The sequence below is a fragment of the Aethalodelphis obliquidens genome, unplaced genomic scaffold, assembly GCF_003676395.1.
Source record: "Aethalodelphis obliquidens isolate GAN/ISIS:26980383/991018 unplaced genomic scaffold, ASM367639v1 scaffold1, whole genome shotgun sequence".
NCBI lineage: Eukaryota > Metazoa > Chordata > Mammalia > Artiodactyla > Delphinidae > Aethalodelphis > Aethalodelphis obliquidens.
The window spans coordinates 20,588,767-20,610,360 of record NW_020837945.1 but is presented as its reverse complement, the minus strand read 5'-3'; positions in this window follow the sequence as shown (position 1 = coordinate 20,610,360).

Sequence of the window (21,594 nt, the reverse complement as noted above, 5' to 3'; positions counted from 1 at the left end):
TCTTTTTGTGTTTCTTTTATAATGAGAAGGATTGGGGGTATTTTAAATAAATGATATCCTTGGGCCTTGAATAAATCAGGTACCTTTACCTTATGATAAACATCGTATATAATGTAGAATGAGATGTGTTACAAAGGATGAATGACCCTCTTTAGGCTTGGGAGGACATGATTTTGGAAATCCCAAAATAATTTCATAGACCTACCCATCTACATACACATCAAGTTCCACCAGCTTTAGTAGATACAGCTAAACTGTATCCAAATCTTAACTCTTACATCATTTCATTGGGCCTCCAAAACAATTTCATGAAGTGAAAAAGGCGGGTAGTTTTGCACCCACTTTATATTTGGAAAACAAAAATGATTTCTGAATGATTAAGTGTTTTTTCTTCACCCACACTGGTAATAAGAAAACCTAGGAGTAAACCCCAAGATCTGGCAACCTTATAGTTAAAGCAATATTGCAGTAGCAGCTATAGACGTTGAGCTGCTGTTGCAGAAGCAGAATTGGTATCAACACATCTTAGATGTGAAAAAAAGTAAATGTTACTAATTCTCTGTTTTAGAACATCCTCAATCTTTTTGCGTGGTATTGAAACAATGCAGTAGAGTAACAAATCTGCCATGACTGTGTCTTGGTGTATTTTCTCCAATCATCATCACATAGATAGGGGATTTATTCTGACTACGGTAGCAGGTAATGTATTATTTTGAGGCTAGAGAAAGAGACAGCTGAAAAGGAGTTTTGAAATGGAAATTGTGACATTAACTGTGGGGGCAATGATCTTATGCAGAAGCCAGGTGGTGACTGGTTAGCATTCAGACAGATGAAAGTCCTGCAGTGGAGTCAGTTTTGTTGTTTTTATTTATGTTTTTCCTATTAGAAAATTTAGCTTAAATAATTCAAACCTCTTTTTTATTCCCTGCCAGATTTGTGCTCTGTACAAAAATAAGTATTAAAAGACATTCTCTACTGGGTAAAATGCAGTCCTGTGTATATTGATTTCCTTTCAAGATGCTGAAATTGTTTTAGCCATTTCAAGTTTTTATAAACCATAATGATCATTTAACATGGTCAAATGATTATAAGGGCCCAATGCCGCTATAATTATAAAGATTCATGCCAATAATAGAATAAACATTTGTTTCAGGAGAATTCCTTAAAACTGACTTTCTATATATCTTTCAGGCAGCATAGATGCTACAACAATATTAATTTTCTTTAGACGTTTAGGCTATTTGCCTAGAATTTTATTGCCAGCTCTTCTGTTAAATATTTTATTGGAGAAGGTCTTTGTCTGTTATTCCCCAAATTTACTCTTTGAAGTGCTACATTAACACTTATTTTGTTAACTTTCTCATGTAAACCTTGCAGTTTTACTCTGAGAAAAGGCAGAAGAATGAGAAATTTAGGTAGTTGTAGTTTAAATATTTTAATTGTTTTAATTATGAGTTCAGTACTAGAAGGAAACTTTGATTCATCTATGTGATGAATCAAATGTGGCCAAATGAAACTCAGTGATTTCGTAGATTATTTATTCACTAATTCCAGCAAAGACGAGGTTCTAAAACCTGACAACCTACCCATATCCCTGACTCATTAGGAAGAGGATGAGCAAAAGCCAAGGTAATAAATGACCTGGTAGGAGACTCCAATGTAGTCAGAAACAGCCTACAAGTAGGAACATAATCACAGCTCATCTGATATAAGGGATACCTGTTAAAACTTGGTCAAAATATCACTTTAAGGGAGGATTACACTTTTAGAATTTATGGAATCTTCGACTTTAACTCAAGTGGAAACTTAGGTTTCTAGGTATAGAAAAAGAGCTGATTTCCTGTATACTTCTTAACCTGGCTTCTCTTTTTCCCTTCTGATTTCTAGTTTCTAGTGATGGTATTTTAAGATAGCTAAACATTCTGTTTCCTTTCTGCACTTAGGAATGGCAAAGCTTTTTTTTCATAAGTTGTCATCTTTTACCTCTGCTTCACTTAAACATAAAACGTATAATTTAATTGAACTTTTTATTTGAACTCCCTCCTTTCCCTTCAGTTTCTTATCTCTGGAACTTTTGTATCTGCTAATTTTAAGACCACAATTAGACTTATACTGATGGACTGTCTCCTAGCTACTGTTATTGTTTCTGCAGTTGACTCACATTTAATGTTCTGTATCTTCAAACAAAGAATTAACTGTTATCTTTTCAGTAACATTTAAAAATATTTGAAGATATCCTTGATAATTTAAAATTTTATTTCTATGAATATTGACAAAAGACGCTGCCTATTGCTGATTTTTTAGGTTTTTTTATGAAATACATATATTAGGAGTTGAAAAAATAGAATTGTATTTTTAATATTTGTTTCCTATTTATTTTAACAGTAAAAGAAAATGATCATTTTGGCTCTACATGGTCAGAGACTAAACTATTTGTTTTTCAAGCTGCCTCATGATAAATTTTTAGAATAACATCTTGATAAGTAATAAAATTGTAGTCGAAAGTCAAAACATACATACACACACACATATTCCATCAAAGTTTGTCTGGCAAAGCCATTTGGCAAAAACCTGCTGCTTCCTACTTATGCTTTCAGTTTTCACATCCATGGTGAAGCTGTGTTTTAAAGAAGTATTAATTAAAATAACATGAAGTCAAGTTAGGTGCATTTTTGTAAAGTCTTATGCTAAGTGATCAGCCAGATGAAGAGGATTTTCTTTTCCAAAAATGACTATATATGCAATGAGACATGAGCACATAATTTTAGAGATGATACTGAAAAGCACTGAGTGATTTATATATTGAAGAATGTTCAGTACATAAAAACAATATTTTCAAATTAGAGAATTATATAAAGCTTCTTCAGTGTGAGAAAACATGAGTGAAATGTAAGTATGGAAATGAGAATTTAAACAAATTACTATGGTCCTATCTCATGAATTAAAAACTGGACTACATACCAAATCGATTCAGGAAATTAACTTGGCAACAAAGTCAAATTAATATTATTTTAGATAGTCTTGTTTAGATTTTGATGGGAAAATGTGTGTGTTCTGAGCCCTATATAAGTATTGTACCTAGTTGATTATTTTTTTCTTTACATATTAACATGCTGAAGAGGATTAATATTAGACTCCTTAAGGATAGCCTTTTTCAATGTAAAACATAAAGCATACCAAGAAACTACAAAAGGGTATGTTAATTAAATCTTAATCCAATTTAGATAGAAAGATAGCATTAGCTGTATGATCCAGTTGGGGGGAAACACAGTTTATCTACAATATGCAGAGCATGCTTCTATTATTGTAAAAAGTTGCTCTTTAATTATGTATATAATTACACATTTATATATACCGATCTTTTAAGAGAAAAGCTACACATTGCCTACTGGGAGAATGGGAGTTATGTCATGTCATTTTTTTCATTTTTCTTATCTAGTTATTTCATGTTTTCCTCAATAAACTTGTATAACTTGTAAATTATGGAAATACTGAAAGAGATATCCACTTACTAACTATTCTCAAAAAAATGTTTCTCTTAGCAACATTGTGCCACCTTAATCTGCCTTGTGACAGTGATTTTATATCTCTTCCTCATCAGGAAGAAGAACTTTGAGTTTAAGCCTAACACCTTTAAGTTTAAAGGTTATTAGGAAGGTACTCACACATTGTAATGAAGTTTGTGCTTCCATGTTTCATTCCTTCTCAGCATACATTTCCTTTACCTGCCATATTCATATGGAAAAGGCTACAGAAGCAAGGCATATATGCAAGACAGTCTTGTTAGGGAACTGTTGACCAAAACCACCGCCTTGGCCAGACCCGCTTGCCTGAGTTGTTTCACAACAGGAGATCCCAATAAGGAACGTGGTGCTGCCCCCCAAAACTAACCGGTAGAATTCAGGAGGGGCCAAAAAAGGGAGGAGATGACCAACATTCCAGAGTCCTTCTCATTGGAATCCACCTTGGCTGAGAGATGTGTGCACCACCAGGAAGGACCCTGAGTCAGACTATGGGTAAAGCAAGATGATTGGCCAGAGACAACCCAGAAACTAACTCCGTTACCATAAAACCCAGGACTGGGAGCCACATGGCAGAGCAGTTCTCCTGGGTTCCCTTACCCTGCTGGTCTCTGCCCAGGTGCCCCTTCCTAATAAAGTGTCTTGCTTTGTCAGCACATGTGTCTCCTTACACAATTCATTTCCAAGTGTGAGACTAGAACACACCCTTGGGCCCTGGAAGGTGCCCTCCTTCCTGCAACAGTCTGATTTTAATTTTATAATTATGTCCACACATAATTTAGGATTTCATCATCTATATTGTTTGAGGAATCTATTGTAGAATATTCTATGAGTGATTATGTCAACTCTGGATGGGAGAGGAGACATGATTATACCAAGGTTAAGTAATTCAGTATTCATCTATATTTGACTCTTATTCTATAAATATGTGTTATTTTTCTTAGAAGATGTAACTGTCCCCTTAGATTTAGTTAATTTTGACACTGAAACAGTCACCAAGTATTGTCAAGAGAAGGTGACTTAGTAATGTATGTTATAATGGTAAAGAGTCAACTAGATACTAAATGTGTATAGATAACTCATACATAGATATATTAGTAATTTTAAGAGCAGGCATCATTGACATAACATGAGTTGAAATTTACTTTGAAGAAAAGTTTATAATACTCCTTTTTGGAAAATAATTGGGTGTTTTTTATTCAAAATGATAGACTATGCTGTAAATCACTCTTGAAGTACAGATCTTTAACTTTAACGCTGTATCATTTTCTAGTACCACAAACTTAATATGAATTCATTATTTTATAGTTCTCTAGATCAGAAGTCTGGTACAGGTCTCACAAGACCAAAAACAAGGTATAGCCTGGCTGTACCTCTAGGGGAGAATTTGATTCCTTGTTTACTTGGGTTGTTGACAGAATTCAGTTCCCTGTGGATGGACTCCCAGTTTCCCCACTGGCTCTCAGAAACCACCCACATTCTTTGTCTTATGATCCATTTACTCAGTCTTCAAAGCTAACAGAGCAAGTCAAATTTCTCTCACATTTCAAGGTATCTCTTCTTCTTTGAATCTCTCTGATGCTTCCTCTCTTCTCTCCTACTTTTATGGTGTCATGTGACTACACTGGGCCCACCCAGATAATCCAGGGTGATCTCCCCATCTCTCAGTCATATCTGAAAAACTCTTTCTGCCATGTAATGTAACATATTCACAGGTTCTGGGGATTAGAATGTGGACTTCTTTGGGGGAGTATTATTTTGCCTATTGTAAACTATATTATTTTTCTAGAAAATGATCTCCAAAATAATTTCTAACTTTGCCATGGTAAAAATGATGAGAATTAAATTTCCATATAATTAGGTCCCAAGACCTCTCTTCATTTGATCTCTTAAAATCAAACTTTGCTTATAAGTTACATAAAAATCTGTATAAATCTAATGGTGGAGATTGTTACTCTTATAAATGGTAACTTTGATCATCATGAATTACTATCAAATAAGGGAAATCTTATCGACCTGAATTTCAGGAAAATTATTTCTTACAAGTAAATCAACTAGAAGAGGACACGGAGGAAAACAAGTAATGAAAATGGATCATCATAGGATCTCAGACTTTAGGAGTTAGTATTGATGAATAATTTCACCATTTGAAAACAAAGAAATAAATAAGACACTTAAATAACTGTTATGTGTTTAGAGAAATTATAGAAGTTAGTTGGAGTTATAGGGAAAGGGAGAAAAGACCTAGAGATTCTGAAGAAGCATATAGACAATGTATTTTGAAATCAGTCAGGATTAATAATGAATTAAATGAGTCATATACCAAACCAATGAGTTACCGTTCATTGGGTAGTCATACATATATTTATATACATATGCAGAACTGTATGTTTGTGTTCATACATATAATTTTATATTTTAACTATATACAAAATATGAGAAGTATATAAGCATGTTAATACACACTAGATATTAACACTGTGCTAATTGCTAGTAATGTGTGTTCACATTGGTAAAATTTGGTTCAAATTCTATATAAGTGATAGTTTTCCAAGGTTATTAGAAAGATAATAAGCCATAATATTGTATATATATAAATAATTTTAACCTTTTGAAGGTATAAAGGTATACAGATATGTGTGCACATACATGTGTGTATACATATATATGTACACATATGTATATTTATCCTTCATGGAATCAAGGATATTGGTGACCCTATATGTCAACGTGGTTATGAGTCAGTGATTTTAGTAAGAATTAAAGTAATATTTCCCAAATTAACATAAAAACACCTGATGCTTATCCATTTAAGTCATCTCTCCTGATAAGTTCTCTAAAGGAGAGTTACACCTCAGAAGTAATGATGAAAATGAAGGAAGTAACATTTTACTATTATGTATCTTTTATCCTAAAGTCCAATGTAGGTACCCCTGGTGTATTAAGCTAAACCAGCAGGCTTTTCCTAAATTTCTTAAATTTCCTTTCTAAAGTGATTAATACTGTATGACTGCTGACCCATTGCTCACATTGTAGTTTGATATTTTAAAATATTATAGAAAAAATGTTCAATATGGTACATACACAATCTCCAACATAAGGCATTTACAAAAAGATAGTTCATGAGGACAGTGTAACTTATTTGTCATTTAACTAAACAATAGGTTAATTGGACTCTCATAAAATCACATATGTTTTCCTCTTTTTTTTTAATTTTTTTTATTTTTTATTCACATCTTTATTGGAGTATAATTGTTTTACAATGGTGTGTTACTTTCTGCTTTAAAACAAAGTGAATCAGTTATACATATACATATCTTCCCATATCTCTTCCCTCTTGTGTCTCCCTCTCTCCAACCCTCCTTATTCCACCCCTCCAGGTGGTCACAAAGCACCGAGCTGATCTCCCTGTGCTATGTGGCTGCTTCCCACTAGTTACCTACCTTATGTTTGGTAGTGTATATATGTCCATGCCTCTCTCTCGCTTTGTCACAGCTTACCCTTCCCCCTCCCCATATCCTCAAGTCCATTCTCTAGTAGGTCTGTGTCTTTACTCCTCTCTTACCCCTAGGTTTTCCATGACATTTTTTTTTCTTAAATTCCATATATATGTGTTAGCATATGGTATTTGTTAGCATATGGTAGCATATGGTATTTCTCTTTCTGACTTACTTCTCTCTGTATGACAGACTCTAGGTCTATCCACCTCATTACAAATAGCTCAATTTCGTTTCTTTTTATGGCTGAGTAATATTCCATTGTACATATGTGCCACATCTTCTTTATCCATTCATCTGATGATGGACACTTAGGTTGTTTCCATCTCCGGGTTATTGTAAATAAAGCTGCAATGAACATTTTGGTACATGACTCTTTTGAATTATGGTTTTCTCAGGGTATATGCCCAGTAGTGGGATTGCTGGGTCATATGGTAGTTCTATTTGTAGTTTTTAAGGAACCTCCATACTGTTCTCCACAGTGGCTGTATCAATTTACATTCCAACCAACAGTACAAGAGGGTTCCCTTTTCTCCACACCCTCTGCAGCATTTATTTTTTCTAGATTTTTTGATGATGGCCATTCTGATTGGTGTGAGATGATATCTCATTGCAGTTTTGATTTGCATTTCTCTAATGATTAATGATGTTGAGCACTCTTTCATGTGTTTTTTGGCTGTCTGTATATCTTCTTTGGAGAAATGTCTATTTAGGCCTTCTGCCCATTTTTGGATTGGGTTGTTTGTTTTTTTGTTATTGAGCTGCATGAGCTGCTTATAAATTTTGAAGATTAATCCTCTGTCAGTTGCTTCATTTGCAAATATTTTCTCCCATTCAGAGGGTTGTCTTTTGGTCTTGTTTATGGTTTCCTTTGCTGTGCAAAAGCTTTGAAGTTTCATTAGGTCCCATTTGTTTATTTTTGTTTTTATTTCCATTTCTCTAGGAGGTAGGTTGGAAAGGATCTTGCTGTGATTTATGTCGTAGAGTGTTCTGCCTATGTTTTCCTCTAAGAGTTTGATAGTTTATGGCCTTACATTTAGGTCTTTAATCCATTTTGAGCTTATTTTTGTGTATGGTATCAGGAAGTGATCTAATCTCATACTTTTACATGCACCAGTCCAGTTTTCCCAGCACCACTTATTGAAGAGGCTGTCCTTTCTCCACTGTACATTCCTGCCTCCTTTATCAAAGATAAGGTGACCATATGTGCATGGGTTTATCTCTGGGTTTTCTATCTTGTTCCATTGATCTATCTTTCTGTTTTTGTGCCAGTACCATACTGTCTTGATTACTGTAGCTTTGTAGTATAGTCTGAAGTCAAGGAGCCTGATTCCTCCAGCTCCTTCTTCTTTCTCAAGATTGCTTTGGCTATTTGGGATCTTTTGTGTTTCCATACAAATTGTGAGATATTTTGTTCTAGTTCTGTGAAAAATGCCAGTGGTAGTTTGATAGGGATTGCATTGAATCTATAGATTGCTTTGGGTAGTAGAGTCATTTTCACAATGTTGATTCTTCCAACCCCCAAACATGGTATACCTCTCCATCTATTTGTATCATCTTTAATTTCTTTCATCAGTGTCATAATTCTCTGCATATAGGTCTTTTGTCCCCTTAGGTAGGTTTATTCCTAGATATTTTATTCTTTTTGTTGCAATGGTAAATGGGAGTGTTTTCTTGATTTCACTTTCAGATTTTTCATCATTAGTGTATAGGAATGCCAGAGATTTCTGTGCATTAATTTTGTATCCTGCTCCTTTCCCAAATTCATTGATTAGCTCTGGTAGCTTTCTGGTAGCATCTTTAGGATTCTCTATGTATAGTATCATGTCATCTGCAAACAGTGACAGCTTTACTTCTTCTTTTCTGATTTGCATTCATTTTATTTCCTTTTCTTCTCTGATTTCTGTGGCTAAAACTTCCAAAACTATGTTGAATAAGAGTGGTGAGAGTGGGCAACCTTGTCTTGTTCCTGATCTTAGTGGAAATGCTTTCAGTTTTTCACCATTGAGCACGGTGTTGGCTGTGGGTTTGTCATATATGGCCTTTATTATGTTGAGGAAAGTTCCCTCTATGCCTATTTTCTGCAGGGTTTTTATCATAAATCGGTGTTGAATTTTGTTGAAAGCTTTCTCTGCATCTATTGAGATGATCATATGTTTTTTCTCCTTCAGTTTGTTTCCTCTTTGCAGAGAAGTCACCATGCTATATGTGAAATAGCAATAAAGATTTATTCATAGGGAGCTAACTCTTTTAACATGCAACACTAAATCTGGTAGATCAAAATAATGATTTACCCTAATAAATAGTAAGATAGATATAATTGTATAAATCAGTGAATGCTGTTTTTACCTTGTTTTTGTAAAAATATAGAGCCCATTCAAATTGGATCTAAAAAATCCTGGTCATTACTATTGTGAATATAAAATTTTAATTTAATATATCATTTGATTTTAGATTTCACAACTTCTTTAGACTTTTTTAAATAATACTTGACCCTAAAAGTAATATTGATGACAACTTTCTATATGCATCTTTTAAGAAATAATGCACTGTAAGCACTGTTTCAACTGTGAAGATAGGGCACATCTCATGGATCTATATGGATAAGAGCAAAATTTAAACTGTAGCAGTGGTAATTTTGTTAATAACACTAAACATAACTCAGCTGTCACATATTTATAAAAAAAGCTTTCCCATTGTCTACTGTTATAAACACACACTTTTTTTTTTTAATTTAGAACCACAAGCAGACACTCTTTGACACAGACTTACATTTTAAACTAGCATGTGACTCACATAAGTCTTTGTTTAGAACTCCCTTGGAACCAATTTTTGATAGAATCCTCCAGTAGAAAACTGGTCATAAATGATAAACAAATCAACACAGGAAGCCCTATGAAAGCAGGCCTTGATTCTGTACCATAAAATAAATAGATGCAATCTTATTATACATTATATAAGATGAGACCATATTGTATTTTATCCTGGAGAGGGCTGCAAAAAGTGAAAATTCCATAGTGTTGAATAGTTTTGAGATTGCTTCTTATGTAATGAATTATTCTATAAAGATTCTAATACATATGTTAACTTGGGGATTTTTGAATCTGTCTCTCTCTGTAGTCCGTGAGATCCTTAATAACAGAGATCATGTTTGATTCTTTTTTTTTTTTCTTTTTTTTTGTGGTACATGGGCCTCTCACTGTTGTGGCCTCTCCCATTGTGGAGCACAGGCTCCAGACGTGCAGGTTCAGCGGCCATGGCTCACGGGCCCAGCCTCTCTGTGGCATGTGGGATCTTCCCGGACCAGGGCACAAACCCATGTCCCCTGCATCGGCAGGCAGACTCTCAACCACTGCGCCACCAGGGAAGCCCTGATTGTCTTTTTATCCTTAAGATCTATACAGCTCCAGTTCATAGTAGGTATTCAATAGATATGTGATTGGTGTGTAAATGAACAATGAATTTTAAAATCTTATTACAATTTTCTTTTTTTTACTTTTTAAATTTAATTAAGAAATTAATTTATTCATTTATCAAAATAATGTTTATTGAATGCTTATCATGTGCAAACCTATTTTGTAAGGCACAGTGATGCAGAATGGGCAGAATCATACCTTGAAGGATAAAGTAGAAATGAATTTCACGGAAGGATAATTGAATGAACACATAACAGGGGCTGAGGAAACTTCTAAAAATACATTGCAAATGCAAGTGGTTCGGTTCAGGCAATACCAAAAGAAAGGAAACATGTTTGCAAGGGGATGATATTGGAAAAATATTTTGAGATCTGGGTAGTGAGGATCTTAAATTCTGATGATGTTGAATATTTTGCTCTAGGCCATGGAAAAAGGGGACTAAAAGATTTGTTAAAATAAAGAAACCATCAGATCTGTGATTCAGGAAGCTTAATCTGACAAAGAAGTATGAAAAGTATTGTAGAGCAGAGAGTGGAAGCTGGGGAACAAATGTTACAACTCTTCCTCGATTTCCACCTGAGGTATTGAGACCTTAACAAGAATAGTAGAAATGGAAATGAAGAGGAGAGATGAGATATATGCAAAGATTGTATTCACAGGACCTGCAAATTGATTAAATGGGGGATCATGGGGAAAGGAGAGACCAGACATGAGGTTTACATTCACATAATCATACAGATATTATATTTGATTGCATAAATGTCTTTATTCTCATAAATTTGGGATTGCAAAATAGCACCAGGTGTTTCTTCAGTGCCACAGAACTGAAAGTTAACTGATAGCAGGAAAACAAAAACAAAAACAAACGAACAAAACAAAACAAAATCAAGGACAAAAACAGGATAGCTGCCTCAGGTCTATACATAATCTTTCCACTTATTTTCTGACTTTAGCAGCAAATGATTAGACCACAGGGTTCAAAATTCAAGCAAAACGATTTATCTAGCTAAAATGACTAAATAAGGCAGCCCAACCTTACCTGGGCTGCACTTATATTTCTTGGCTACTGGCAGTTATTTCTGTGCATGTCACCAATTAACACACTCCTTAAGAGCTTACTTTCCATTTCCTAAAATTGTACAGTTTATGTCTTCTATGATAAAATATATTAGACTGCACAGAATTTAGAAATCAGTATTAGGATTAATTTTATATCCAATAACAAATACATAATATCTCTTTATTAATTTAGAGTTTAAAATTTACTGAAGCAGAATCTCTTGTGCTATGTTTGTACCTTGTGCTATGATTGTCTTCCTTTTTATTTTTGGCATTACTGCTTCTGATTTTTATTTGTAAAGAAGTGCCTTTTTGTTCTTGCTATGTCATATGCATTAAATTTATTAAAGAACTAAAATATTTGAAAAGTGTTGGACTAGAGAAGATGCATCTATATTTTTTACATGTATTTACAAAAATCATTGCAATCAGTGGAAGGAATATCACTGCTCACTTCTTAACACTCTGGATGCAGAATTCTTCCCTTTAAATCTTGTAGTAAACATAGCATGAAAATAAAACATTTTAAAATTGTACTGAAAACTGGGGGATTGAAAATTAGTAACACATGAACACAAAGGACAATCTAATGTCTAGTTTGTAAGACAAACAGGTTCACAATCTGAATTTTATCTCAGTTCCAAAGCAGCATCTTTCTATCTCCTAAAACAAAAGCCTAAACAACTTTAAAATAGTCTAATAGAGGAAAAGAAGAGTAGAAGGCAAGAGAGAAAGAAACAGAAGGGAAGGGAGAGGAAGAGAGACTCATTGCTATAATTTCAACTTCCTACAGGAAGCTTTGCATTCCACCAATGATGAGCTATGATTTTGGCCATGCCCTTCAGGAAAGAATGTATTGAAGCAAAGAAATCCTAGTATTTATAAATAAGATTGGTGTTTAACAGGATGATTTAAGAAAATAAGTTTGTCATCATGTGCATTCCTCATAGACAAAGTTGGTACTAGTTAAAATAGTAAGAACAGATTTTAATCAGTAATTTACTGTTACAATGAGGAAGAGGGTCCAGTATGAACTGAACTCAACTTTTGTTTGTACAGAGGCGACCTGTTATTTTAAAGGGAAAATGAGAGAATAGGAAGGCAGGAGTGTCTGAAACTTTAGCACAGTCAGGGAAGTGAAAAATTACAAAAAGCAGGAAGGGTTAGGGGAGGGGGGTGGTCCCTGTGAAACCCATCTGGGTTTGTTAACTGGCTTTTATCAAAGTTTGGCTCCCACCATCCCAGAGACTGGGAGACAGGGGCACTCCCTTCAGGTGTTGCCTGGAACAAACAGTAAATGATTTCAGCAGCCTTGAGTTTTCCCATGTAAACACTTTAAGGGGGATTAGGACCATCCAGAAATGCAGATTTGAGCTGTTAAAATCTATGTTAGTGTATGTCTAAATCTTTATAGGCCAAGGTTGAGGCCTAGTCCAGAAGAGGCCTCAGTGGTACTTGACTAGAGTTTGGTCAAAGAGAAAATCTTTGTCAACACACAAGGAAATAAAGGATGGAATTCAGCCATTGTTTTTCTGAAACCAGTACATATGCATTAATCCTTAACTCCCATCTTTACCTGCAAAGGGGTAATAAACATCAGTTATTTTTTTGGTTCATTGATGAATATTAAGCTGGCTGCGTTCATAGGAGGAAAGGCTTGAGGCTAACGGAGGAGTCTGATGCCAAGAGTAAAACTGGGGATTTCTTGGGATGGGTATGCTGGAGGAGAGGTGAGTTTGCTGGGAGCGGTGGAGATCTAGGCTTTGACTACATGCAGGAGTGTTGCTGTGAAAAAGAGGGTACAAACATACTACAGCCTTGAGAAAAGTGCCAAGCATTCCTGGAGGCACATTTTGATCTTGGGTCAGTGGAAAGTCCCTGGTAGTGGGACCCACCTCTGAGGGCTCTGGGTCACACTGCCTGAAGATGCAGGAGGAGCCCACGTAGCAGCACTGTGTGTGGCAGAAGAACAGACCTCAACGATGAGATTCTCTGTGGCTGGCCTGGGCCCCTACACAGGTCCTTCTGTCACTGTGGAGCCTGAGTCCCCAAGTTTTGAGGTCAAAAACCCAGAGACAATCACTAAGGTTCAACTCACTACAAACTCAGTTCTATAATTGGGGATAAAATATTTTTGCATTATTGAAATTAGTTTGATGTTTCCTTTTTGCTAATATTGCTGAAAACAAAATTTTTGACATCTAGCTAGCCATATTTCAAATTCATTAATGTTTCATGAAATAAATTATGGTTAAGTTACGTTTTAAAGGGATATGTATATAGGTAGATATAGATATATGGATATGGATAGCCAGCTAGCTAGACTGATAGGAAGATAGGTAGATATGGGAGCTCTCCTTAGGAGAACTTAACAAAGTTCTCTCATTAATTTTGCTAAACAAAAAGATTTTAATGTTATAAATTAAGTGTATAAAGAGAAAAAATAAATCAAAGACTTCACTATTGGGGTAAAAAAAACTAAATGGATGAATGCCTGTGCTCAATGGCCAGAAGAATAAAAATGTACTTTGACTAGACTCTCAGAGTGGTAAGGGATAATAGATCTTTAGGGGCATCTAGTCCAGTTTGCATTTGATGTTGAACCCCCTGACAACTTGCCAGACATGTGCTGGTCCAGCCTGTGTCTGAGCACTTTCAGTGATGCAGAAAATATTACTACCTGAGCTCATTCCTCTCCAGAGGAAGTCTGAGGTGTTTTTGGACAGCTATGAGTGATACAAAATTCCTTTTTACATTTAGCAAAAATTATGCTCCCTGGAGTTTCCAGTTTTTCATTCCAGTTTGAAACTGCAGGGCCACAAGGAACAAATCAAATGCCTTTTGTACACAAAAGCTCTTGGTCTATTTAAGAGGGGCTCTCAAATTCCACTTGAGTCTCCTTTTCTACAGATTCAATATCCACAATCCCTTTAAGGAGGCTTCATCTGTCATACTGTCAATTCCCTTCACAATTTTGGTCTCCTCAGCTCTGAATGTCTTCCACTTTGTCAATATCTCTCTTAAAGTCTGGGGCTTCAGACTGACAAACTTAGATTCAACCAAATGACAGGCAGAGTATTATCATTTTCATTGTTCTGTGCTCCTATCACATTCCTCATTTTATATGCCTATCAGTGTCACCAAGATCAAAAGAACTTCTCGACAGGATGACTTATGATGACTCACATTATTGACATGACTCTCCATTGTCCGGTATTGAATTTACTGCCAATAAGATGTCAAGTATTTTTGTTTTTTTTGTTTGTTTGTTTGTTTTTGTTTTTTAACCAGTACTGCTTCTCTCCCTCTGTATTTATGTACTTATTCTGTTAAATGCTTGTTTATTTTCTTGCTTTTGGTCTGAGAACCTTATATTAAATCCAGCTAAATTTCATCGTATAAACTTAAGCTCATCTCTCTTGGCTTGTCAAAATACTTTTGTGTCATGATTCTGTCATTTACTACCTCTCCCACCTTTCATAAATATATAATATTCCACACTATTAGATTCTATAATGCAATATTCTTGGTTCTCAGGTTTCAATCACTTAACCAAAAACCTAATCACAATTATATCCTAAGGATTCTTTTCAAATATCCATTATTTTTCATTTATCTTTTCCACATTTCTATTAAAAACTAGGCAATAAAAATTGTCCATTGGGCTAGAAGCTTCATGATGTTGTGTGTTTGAGTTTCTGTTGTGTATCCAGCATCTGGCAAAGTTATCATGTGCTGAATATATATTAAATGAATGAATTAATAATTTTATGCACTATGCTGTATGAGACACACTAATTTGGAAAAATACACGGTTTTTGGTATGTAGATACTCTTAACGAAGCATCCTCCGACAAACATCTGAGTCAGCCGATAAGGCAAACAAGCAAATGCAAATACTCACAGGGTAATTTATCTTAAATTTTAACAGAAAATAGTTAAGACAATCTGTTAAATTTATAAGTATTTGATACATAATCTAGATAAAACTGGATTTTTAGCAAGTACTTCTCCAACATTTCTAAAGATAGTTCTCTATTTTTTCTCAATTACTTTTCTTTAAAGCAGGAAAAGAAAAGAGTAACTTCAATCACTTAAATGGGCATCGTAAGCTGCTGTTCTAGAAAAGATCGTTGGCATCAAAACTAGCTACTAAGGTACAGACACTTTCTCCTTCACATCTTCATCTCTCTAAAAAAGCCAACATATAAGCATTAGCATCTTCATATGTGGCAAATCTATGACATAAAATCTATTGAAAGTATTTCTGTATGTTGTCCAAAACTCTCTGAGGAAGAAATTCAAGAAAAATGGTATTTATTTTGGTCTTTTGGCCCCATTCTCCTAGATCATTTGAAAACCAGAAAATAACGAGGTTTAAGGAAAAACCTATGGATAAGAAGAGCTGTACTGAATACAGCTTTAAAGAAATTCATGATTTGCATGAAGTCTCATCTTTAGTATTAACTAAATTTCTCCATCACTATCAGTGCATGTATGTGAAGATATATCTCAGGAAAAAAATGTTTTAACTGTTAAGGTTCATTATCCTCTTGCTTATCAGATATATAAAAAAGTATCGTTAAGGATAAGCTTGCAAGCTGATGGTGTTTTTGAATACAAATCATAGTCTTCACAGTTGGGAACTGGTAGATGCCAGTGTATGAAAATCATGAAATCATAGAGGCAAAATGTCCCTTTTCAAGGTCATTTAACACTACAATGACTATGTTTGGCTTAACTAAAGCTATTGCAAATCAGTACTTTTAGTTAAATTCTCTGTTTTATGTCAAAGAGAATATTCTAACTTACTTTCTAAAGTAAAAAGGAAAGGAAAGGATCTTTCTTGTCCAAATCTATTGCTTTGCCAATTGTGATCACTTAAAAACGTTGGTTGAACACGGTTCCAGGTACAAATCCAGGTCTATGAGAATATTCATCAGTCTTTGACTATAATAATGCTTCCAGCTCTCTGATTCTGAGGGCACTTGGGAGGTGTCCAGTGGCAACCACATCAAGGCTGCAGTCTTCCTTCACAGACTATAGGGAAATACTTGTGACTATTGTAAATATTCTTCAAAATATATGTGACTCATGAACATTTGCACTTCAGTGTAACTCTCTCTACAATGTATGAAAGGTTGAATTATATTTATATTTGAATTAAAGAGGAAAATAACATGTACAAAACCATGAATGATTTCCTCCAGTATGCCTTGTTTACCTGACCATAACCTCTGCACAATCAATTCCCAGGCTACTTATCAGTTTATTGTTTCTCAGGTCCAAATGTACTCTTGTTTGACCACTGTGGGAATGGTGCTGGGCCTGTTACCTATTTTTCCTTAGCCAGCTGGCACAATGTTAAGCTTTATCAGTAGAGGATGATAGATTTTGAGATTTTGCAGAAAGAGCTTTGCATCCTAGTCTATGGTACTCTTCTTGGCAGGCTCCTGCAGTACACAGGGCATCTCCAGGATCAAGCTCCTGTCTCGTGGATGACTTTTCCAGTGCCAGGTACTGTGACCCATGCAAATTCTCCAACATAGGTTTCCTGCAGTGCACAGAGCTCAACAGCCCAGGGCAACAGATTACCTAGCAGCCCTCATAGGTGGTTTTGTGGAGAAGTGCCTCCAGTGGGGCACTACCCATGGACAGCTTCCCTTGGCACTCTAGAGAGCAGATTTCTGATATGTTCCACCAGTGTGTCCCCTCAACTACTTCTCTGCCATCCAGCTAGGGTTATACCTTCTCTAGCAAGGTCTGGTTCTCAGTGTTGGTAGAGAGGTGAGGATTTTATTAGGGTGTCCTCTTCTAAGGGTAGTGACTGTCCGTCACACCTTATGTTCCTATGTGTAGAATGCCTTATACTTCTTACTAGCCAAGACCTCACTACTACAATCACTTAATACTTCTTTCTTCTAACTTTTGTTCAAATTGCTGTGCAGTTTCTATTTCCTCATTGGACCCTGACTATAGCCTAATGAATTCATACTCATCTTTCAGAATTCAGCTCAAATGTCCTATGCTCAAGAAAACCTTTTGACACTCACTCCCAGAAGCATTCAGAATCTCCTATTCTCTTAGTTGATCTCAATGTATCACGCACTCTTCCTTGGTAAAGCTTAATCACAGCTATAATTTTAGTTTTCTATAATTCTTCGAGTAACATATGGTTCTGATACTAGTCTCAAAGTTCCATGAAAGAGGAGTAGTATCTGTATCTTTTCACCAATATATCCCTAGATCCAACACCAACTCTGGCACACAGGGGCATTCTGTAAATATTGGGTGGGCCAAAAAGTGCCTTCGTTTTTTAAATAAAAATGAAAGACACATTTTTCACTTTCACCAAGAACTTTATTGAACAACGTATTCACCCTTTTGTTCCACTACCTTCTGCCATTTTTCAGGCAACTTCATAATTCCATTTTCCAAAAACTTTTTAATCTTTTTAAGCAAAGAACTGTTCCAGGTGCATTTTACAGTCTTCCAGGGAAAGGAAATTTTTTCCATTCAGAGAATTTTGGAAAGACCGAAATAAATGGAAATCTGAAGGTGCAAAGTCTGATGAATACGGCAGATGAATCAGAGCTTCCCAGCAAAGTTGTAACAGATTTTGCCTGGTCATCAAATAAACACGCAGCCTTGCATTATCCTGATCAAAGATTATGTGTGTTCTGTTGACTAATTCTGTACACTTTACATCGAGTGCCATTTTCAGTTGGTCTAATTGGGAGCAGTACTTGTAGGAACTAATTGTTTGGTTTTCTGGAAGGAGTTCATAATAGAGGACTCACTTCAAACCCCACCATATACTCAACATCACCTTCTTTGGATGAAGACTGGCCTTTGGTGTGATTGGTGGTGGTTCATTTCACTTGCCCCATGATCTTTTCCATTCCACATTGTTGTACAGTATACACTTTTCATGACCCATGATAATTTGTTTTTAAAATGGAACGTTTTCATTATGTTTCAGTAGAGAACCGTACGCGGAAATATGGTCAAAAAGGGTTTTTTTTGCTTAACTTATGTGGAACCCAAACATCAAAGCGATTCACATAACCAAGCTGGTGCAAATGATTTTCAATGCTTGATTTGGCTATTTTGAGTATGTAGGTGATCTCCTGCGTGGTATAACGTTGATTGTTCTCAATTATTGTTTCAGTTTGATCGCTATCAACTTCAACTGGTCTACCTGACCTTAGAGCATCGTCCAGTGAGAAATCTCCAGCACGAAACTTCGCAGACCAATTTTGACATATTCAATGAGTCACAGCACCTTCTCCATACACTGCACAAATCTTTTTCTGCATTTCAGTTGCATTTTTACCTTTCTTGAAATAATAAAGCATAATATGCTGAAAATGCTTTTTTTCTTCCATCTTCAATATTAAAATGGCTACACAAAAATTCACCGATTTGGTAAGTCTTTTTTTAAATGCATGCTGATATGACAGCTGTCACATACAACCTAACAAAATTGTTTTGAATGACGTTAAAGACAACTAAGTGCTACTAGAGCCATCTTATGGAAAACACCGAATGAACATTTTGGCCCACCCAATATTATTGAAAGAATGAATCAACCCCTTCAATGTGGCTTAAGCTAAATATCAAAATTTAGAAGAACTTTAGGGGCATAGTGTGATTTCTGGGCACCTGTTGGAAAATTGCTCAAAGTTTAAAGATTAAGAATTCAAGAATAAAGACAAATATTCTTTAAGGTAATTAAAACTAAAATTGTACCCACAAAGTGACCAATAAGGCAGCATTATGCTTCTATGGCCTGTTGTTGTAACTTTCACATCATCTCTGGGTTCCAAAATCTCTCCTAATCTAATATTTCCTCATTTTCACATCATCTGTGCTTTTTCCCCATCCTACTGCCAACTACTGAAATGGCGTGCAAACTCGTCAGTATTCTAAAACACATTTAAGCCTGCAAACACATTTAATGATTTTTAAAAATTTGATTAGTAAGAGGATAATAAATAATCACATAATCTGTTTCTGATTTTTGTAAACCCATCAGTGATGTACTTTTTGTTTCCTTTCCTGGTTTGGCCTTATTTTCATTTATCTCACCATAGTATGGGCTCTCTTTTATTCCATGCTGTCATACAATTTCTAGTTTGTTTACCAAGTATACTCTCCTGAGATTTATTTATAAAAATGTCATAAGGTCTTTCTCTTCTCAGCTATTTTACAAGATTTTAAGATACATGCATTTAATGGTTACTGATTTTGTGGTCAGCACTTTTATACTGATGGATTTCCAAAGCTTTAAAATTTTGTGATTCAACTTACATATTTTCTTCTTTCATGTCTATAGTGAACAGTGCTGCTCTTTTAACTAATTTAGCTAACAAATTCTCATTTTTCTTTTCCTGAAGTCAAGGTAGATTATGGTTCTATTTATCTTTTATTTATATCATTTCATATTAATGAACAAACCTACTAATTTTCTTTATCAGAATTACAATAATGATCATATTTAACCTCTCAAATACTCCATAATGTTATTCTACTCTACCCTTCCTTCTATCAATTTAAAACTTCTTTTGATAGTAAGTTTTAAAATTATAATTTATGCTCCATAATAAAAAAAATCTTACTTGACACTCTATACTTTAAAATACATGGTTTCTACAAATTGTAATCCTGATTTTTAAAAATGTAATCTGTATGCATCTTGAGTAGTTATTAGAGTTGCTAGTCAACTACAAGTTGACACATGAAAAGCACTAGAAGTAAGTCTAAACAAGAAATTATTAGACAAATGGAATTAATAATTAATGTCTATGCTTTCATATAAATTACATCCAACATATGTAAGCATCTGTGAATTATTACAGGAACTCTATTGTGCAGTGGTTGAAATCAGAGGGTTTGGAATGAGGTAGATGTGCATTAATGATTGAGGTGTACTTTTCTTAAATATTACTAAAGACTAAAAACTCAGGCCATTTAATTAGGCTTTGCATGTGAGCAAGGAAATATGGATTTGAATTCCAAATATCTAAAAAAAAAATGTGTTTTCATTGTTACTTTTTACCCCAGCAAACTGAAGTGAAACTCTTAAATTAAAATCTGTGTCCTTGTGTTCTTTAGTGAGGTGTAGTAACCCCTGCCTCTAAACAAGGTTACCTGTGGGAAAAAAAAGGTTTTTTAAAAATTATAATTTCCCACCACATTTTATATAAATGCATGAAATTTGAGATTTCTGTTTATATTAGTCATGAAGGTGTTTAAATGTATTCTCATGGAATATCAAAAGATGAAATGACACCATTGTAATAGCATCAAAATAATAAAATACTTAGAAATAAACTTAACCAAGAGAGTGAGTCATGCACTGAAAATTACATAACAACGATGAAAGAAATTAAGGAAGACATAAATAAGTGGAAAGACATCTCATGTTCAAAGATTGGAAGATTTACTATTGTAAAACATCCATATCACACAATGCAATTTGCAGATTCAGTGTTATTCCCATCAAAATCTCAATGGCATTTCTTACAGAATTTTTTTTAATACTAAAATTATATATATTAAAAAAGAAAAGACCCAGCATAGCCAAGCAATCTTGATAAAGAATTAAGTTGAAGGCATCACACTTCCTGGTTTTAAAATCTGTTACAAAGTTGCAATAATTAAAACATATGGTGCTGACATAAAGACAGACATATAGACCAATGGAACTAAATAGAGAGCCTAGAAATAAATCTACACATATACATCCAAATGATCTTTAACAAGGATGCCATAAATATACAATGGGGAATGGATAGTTTCTTTAATAAATGATTTTGGGAAAACAGGATATACGTTTGCAAAAGGATAAAATTCGACTCCTATTTTATACCATACTGAAAAATCAACTCAAAATGGATTAAAGCTTTAATTAAGACTTGAAACTGTGGAACTCCTAGAAGAAAACATAAAGGAAAAGCTCCGTAACATTGGCTTTGGCAATGATTTTATAGACATGATACCAAAAGTACAGCTAACAAAAGCAAAAATAGAAATAGACAAGTGGGAGTGGACTATGTCAATCTAAAAGTTTCTGCACAGTAGAAAGGAAAAAAAAAA